Genomic DNA, 6,104 nt, shown 5'->3' with positions numbered 1-6,104 from the left:
TGGTTCAGAATATCAGTATCTGTATAAATAAGGTATTTATTGCCTTCCTAATGTTTGTAGTATCCCAAAAATGCGTGTATAATATGGTTTCGCGACAAAATAAAATTTAAAACTCTCATTTTAAATGCTGATGTCTATACGTATATGGCTTAATGGTAGTCTAATACATAAATAATATACGCCCATTTTATATACATGTGTTATGTAACTGGATACAATTTGATATGTGCTAGGTTGAAAACATTCATTTTATTTTCACAAAAAACACGCGCATGCAAGCACACACACACACACACACACACACACACACACCACACACCACACACACACACACACACACACACACACACACGAATCTTGGTATATTTAGTATTCAGTCATGGTCTATCTTAATTAGTTTGCTTTTGTATCTGTTTTGAAAGCCTTCTGAACATTGCCAACCCAACAATAGAACGATGGAAATAGTAACAGTTTATTAATAACCATTTCTTTAGTGTATCCATTGATTTTCGCATATGCATTCCACAATATGTAGCCAGTGCATATCGCAATACATATTTACATATTACAATTGATATAGATGTATTGCAGTACATACACTAATGGCAATGACCATCCCTAGATATTTACTTAGCCATTTGTATCAACTGACTAAATTGGAAAGACCTTAGTTTTATAAGCGGACATATTGGTATTTCACTTTATCATTTCCTATTCCAACCAGTGGCATATCAAAGGTCATGGTATGTGTGGTCCTATTTGTGGGACAATGCATACAAAAATCCCTTGCTGCTGATGAACAAATGTAGATGTAAAAAGAAATGACCAAATGTTGGACATCCAATAGCCGGTGGCGGGATCTAGCTCGGTGAACAGAACGCTCGTTTGAGGTGCCTGCGTCGTAGGAACGAATCGCCTCAATGAATCCACTCTCTTCACTGGGTTTATTCCCGTCCTAATTTGTTCACGACTGGTATATCAAAGGCCTGTCTGTGAGAAAATGCCTACAAATGCACAAATGCAACGGGTTTTGTTCAAGACTACGTGTCATAAATCACTTAATGTTTGATGATGAATAAATCAATGTGCTCCAGTGGTGTCGTTAAACAAAACAAACTTTAACTTCCACTTTATCATTATGTGCAAACTACTAATGTATAAAATCTTAAAGGAACTCCGCCCTCTAAATAATGTGTGCAATATTTCTGTCAAATAATTACAATTCATTAGTGAAACATTATTCTACGCAGGACCGTGTGCACATTCAGACAGCCCATAGTGTATGGGGTCTGTAGAAATCACAAGGTGTTTCTAGACATCACAAGGTGTTTCTAGACATCACAAGGTGTTTCGTGCCTGCATGAACACGTTGTAAAATGGCGTCCTCCTCAAGACAAGAATGGGAACCATATATCACAGTCAAGGTCGGGTTTCCTTTTATAGAAAATCTCGTTCCAGCCAGTGCACCACGACTGGCATATCAACGGCCGTGTTATGTACTACCCTGTCTGTGGGATGGTGCATATAAAAGAACCTTTGCTGTTAATCAATGTGTTGAGTGCGTCGTTAAATAAACCATTTCCTTCTTCTTCTATATACACTAAAGACTGTTATGACTTATTTTGGACTCTGTCTAGTACATAGATAGGCCTACGGTGCTGAAAATGCTACTGGCAGGTTCGTAATCGTGGTGGCTTCATTAAACAGTGAACATTGAGGGCATTCCTCCCTTAGATCCTCGCCTAATAATAGTTTCGTAGTGTATTACTAATGTGTATGCGAGTAGGTTAATTCACACCCAATAGCCGATGTAGTTTTCGTGTAGGGGTGTCGTTAAACATTAATGAATGAATGAATGAATGAATGAATGAATTCTTTCGTTCATTCATTCATTGAGGTTAACACATTGAGGTGAATTCACACGTTCCCGACAACAGTCTCGAATGAGGGTTATGCATCTTTAAACTGGCAGTACTTTTTAATATACTGGAAATAACTTTACACTATCTCCGCAGCTGTGTATTTCCGTAAGAAGGCGTATCGAGACGACGGCACGACACAGAGTTAAATAACTCACAGCCCCGCGGGCTCGACGATTTGTCAACAGCGTACACAAGTTCACTGTGTTCAGGATCTTCGGAGTTCATGACCCCTGGACAAAATTAGCACGGCTTTTGTTAGCCTTCACGCTGGGACGTTTGGGAGGGGCATGCTCCATATTAATGACAAAGGGCAATGGCGGATCCATGGGGGGGGGGGGGGGGGGGGGGGGGGGGGAGTGGGGTTTAACTCAAAACATATTTTATTGCAAAAACAATAAAAGTGTTGAGCACAAGTTTGCCAACTTACTAGGCCCTCTCCTAAAGGAATAACAGGGGTCCCATGACCCCACTCACGCCTGTTTGATGTTCCCTTTTTAATGACTTTACTTATTTATTTTAAATTCATCTTCTACAATATACAACACTCAGTTACCATGAAACCGCGTTTCTGAATATCTTTATTAAAAACATTTCAAGCTGCATGCCCTAGAATCCGCAACAGATCTTGTTCCCTTTGGGTGCTCGACTCATTTGCCTTCAACAAATTCAAACTGCTCTATTTAGAATTTTGTGACCCCTTTATAAAATCCTGGATCCGCCCCTGTTGCTGCATATTAGTGGCAAAAGGAGTAGGGACCGGGTCTTACATACCAACACAAATATACACGAATAATCAAGCTATCCGAAAGAGCCCTTTCGAAATCCACTGGAAATGATGAGATACCAGAACCGTCTATACTGATGGAAATAAATAAATGAACACATAAATTTTAACAGCAGGTCAGGTCAGGTCTGGTCATAGGTTAGCACACGCTTGTCATGGGCTCAGGTATCGACCTCGGCCGGCTCCTCCGTCCAGGACATTTTTAATTTTTAACTTATTTTCGTGCTTATATCCAGTTAAGGTTCAAGCACGCTGTCTTGGCACACACCTCAGCTATCTGGGCTGTCTGTCCAGGACAGTAGGGTTAGTTGTTAGATGGATGGTGCATCATGGTGGTTAGTGAGAAAGAAGAGGGTGTAGTGGCTTTACACCTACCCATTAAGCCCTTTAGAACTCGTTTTGAGTTGGAGTCGGTACCTGACTGCGAACAAAGGGGCATGTCCCCCCCCCCCCCCTGCTTTATAATAGTGTAAAAAGTGTGTAAATATAAAAGTGTGCCTCACACGTCTTGGCACCTTTCTACGCCACTGTCCTGTCTTAGACGAAGAAACTGGACAACGTCAGAACCTGCGCCAGGACAGGCGTGCACTACAACAGCTTGCTCTGAACGTGAATATGAAATTATTTCCTTCCTTCCATCAGGAGCTCTAGAGTTGTACATCAGCTCTAGAGCTTCTACCACCTCCCCCCCCCCCCCCACACCAATCTGTCCTGACTGTCACATCACTGGAGCCGCTTGTCAGCTAGGAATGATAGCAGCACAATGAAATATATCGTTTTTAACTACTCTTAATCCTCGTTTATGACGTTACTCCATCAGCCCAGTGAATACACAGACGAAAACTAGAAATTAATCATATATTCTTGATTACTATGACAAATGTTTCAAATGTAGGGCGGGACATAGCCCAGTGGTAAAGAGCTCGCTTGATGCGCGGTCGCTCTAGGATCGATCCCCGTCGGTGGGCCCATTGGGCTATTTCTCGTTCCAGCCAGTGCCCCACGACTGGTATACATTACCAAAGGCCAGGGTATGTGCTATCCTGTCTGTGAGATGATGCATACAAAAGATTCCTGGCTACTAATGGAAACATGTCGCGGACTTCTTTGCTGTCAGAATTACCAAAATATTTGACATCCAATAGCTGATAATTAATAAATCAGTGTATTCTTGTTGTGTTGTTTAACAAAACAAACTTTAGGTAGTACTAAACCAAATAACTTCCGGCTGGGTCTAAGTTCGAGGTGCACCCAACTTTTGATGGAGAAGTGAACACCACAAGTCCTGTGATTGGTGATAAATGTGTATGTTAGTTGTAAAAAAAAACCCGTTTCATCTGGGCAAAAAATATATGCAATTTTATTTCATCTAGTACCACTGTGTCAAGTAGCCTTGTACTATAAACATGTATGGGGTACCTGTAAAAAAAATCCTCGAATTTTATGCGGAACTAGGGTAGTCATAGACGCTACCCGTTATCTCAGAAATGAGCAGCTTGACCCCAAATGTTTTCTGTTTCACTTTAAGGGTGAGGGGTGGTAGTATTCATATCCGTGGCGTTTATGTCGATTGATACGCTGCACGTAAGAGGTTTAGCCACATATGTTACTATTGTCGTCTATGGGATTTGATTTGGTAGTATACACCCTATAGTCTTTCGTGTTTAAAGTGCCGTTTCTTTTTGGTCAAGTATACTTGTAAATCTATCTGTTGGCTTTGATCCTCGTTAGATGTAGTCGTGTTGCACTAAATTAATTTACTCGCAGTGCACAACCCATCAATTACTTGATGTTACTAAAATAAGCCGAGTGAACGAAACCCATTATCCTGTGAGGCCAAGGGCTTTCTTACAGCTGTAATTCTATTACAGTCGCATGGGCGAATAATTAATTACTGGACAATAAATGCCACTATACATGATATATAAATGTACAGGGGGACGGAAACAACATATATGTCATCATGCAAAACCCAGGCTAAGCGTGGACTAACTTACACATCAGACAAAAGACTGCTTGTTTACTGCAGAGAGAGAGAGAGAGAGAGAGAGAGAGAGAGAAGAGAGAGAGAGAGAGAGAGAGAGAGAGAGAGAGAGAGAGAGAGAGAGAGAGAGAGAGAGAGAGAGAGAGAGAGATTAATATTAACGGACAAAAAGTTAAAATTTGTTTTGTTTAACAACACCACTAAAGAACATTGATTAATTAATCATCTAATTAATCATCGACTATTGTATGTCAAACATTTGGTAATTCTGACATGTAGTCATCAGATGAAACCCGCTACACTTTTCCATTAGCAGCATGGGATCGCTTACATGCACTTTCCCAAAGATAGGAAAGCACATACCAGAGCCTTTGACCAGTTGTGGTGCACTGGATGGAATGAGAAAAAGCCCCAATGAGTTGAATGGGTCTACTACCGACGTGGTTCGATTTAGCGACGCAAGCACCTCAGGCGAGCACTCCACCAACTGAGCGAAATGCCGCCCCCGCCCCTAACTGACAAACGGTTACATACAATGTAAGAAAACAAGCACAACTACATATATTGATTCTAGTACATATAGTTTATTAGAAAACGTCTCACATGATACAGCAGTAAAATTAAATACTGTAAAAGATCCCACATTATATAAAATATCCGTGTTCTTCTTCAGTATTTTAAAGAATCAATGAGATATTAATGAAATAAAGATCGAAGTGATCCTTATCTACGTGGCCCTTTGATAGACGCCCTACCGTCCACTTGGCAGATAGTTTATAGTAGCAGATACGAGAGAGAGAGAGAGAGAGAGAGAGAGAGAGAGAGAGAGAGAGAGAGAGAGAGAGAGAGAGAGAGAGAGAGAGAGAGAGAGAGAGAGAGAGAGAGAGAGAGAGAGAGAGAGAGAGAGGGGGGGGAGAGATAGGGATAGATTGAGTGTTTGTGTGTGTCTTTGTTTTTGACACATCTAACATAAAAATTCAGAGGTAATTTGGCTGATATAATGAAACACCACCAACACAATCATCAAAATAACAATTTTGAGATCGCTGAACAAGAAAACCAAGAATGAATGACTATGTTTAGCAACATATTCCAGCATGACAAAAAGAAGCAAACAGAAACAACCCCCTCTAGAAAACAAAACAAACAACCCCGTAACAAACAGAAGACAACAAAGCTGATAAATATACAAAAATACCACAGATGTTTTAAAAAACAATAACACACTGCTACACAACCGAATATAACACAGTGCCACACAATTAAATGAATAATTTAAAAACAAGAACAATCTTACAAAATGGAAATAATATTAATTTTGAAGAAACAAAAGAATAAATTAAATAGATAATATAATACAGACAACATTATGATATGCATGATATTAAACATATTGTCGAGATACACCCCCCTC

Source organism: Gigantopelta aegis, chromosome 3 (genome assembly GCF_016097555.1).
Source record: "Gigantopelta aegis isolate Gae_Host chromosome 3, Gae_host_genome, whole genome shotgun sequence".
Classification (NCBI taxonomy): Eukaryota; Metazoa; Mollusca; class Gastropoda; order Neomphalida; family Peltospiridae; genus Gigantopelta; species Gigantopelta aegis.
This window is presented reverse-complemented; position numbering follows the sequence as displayed.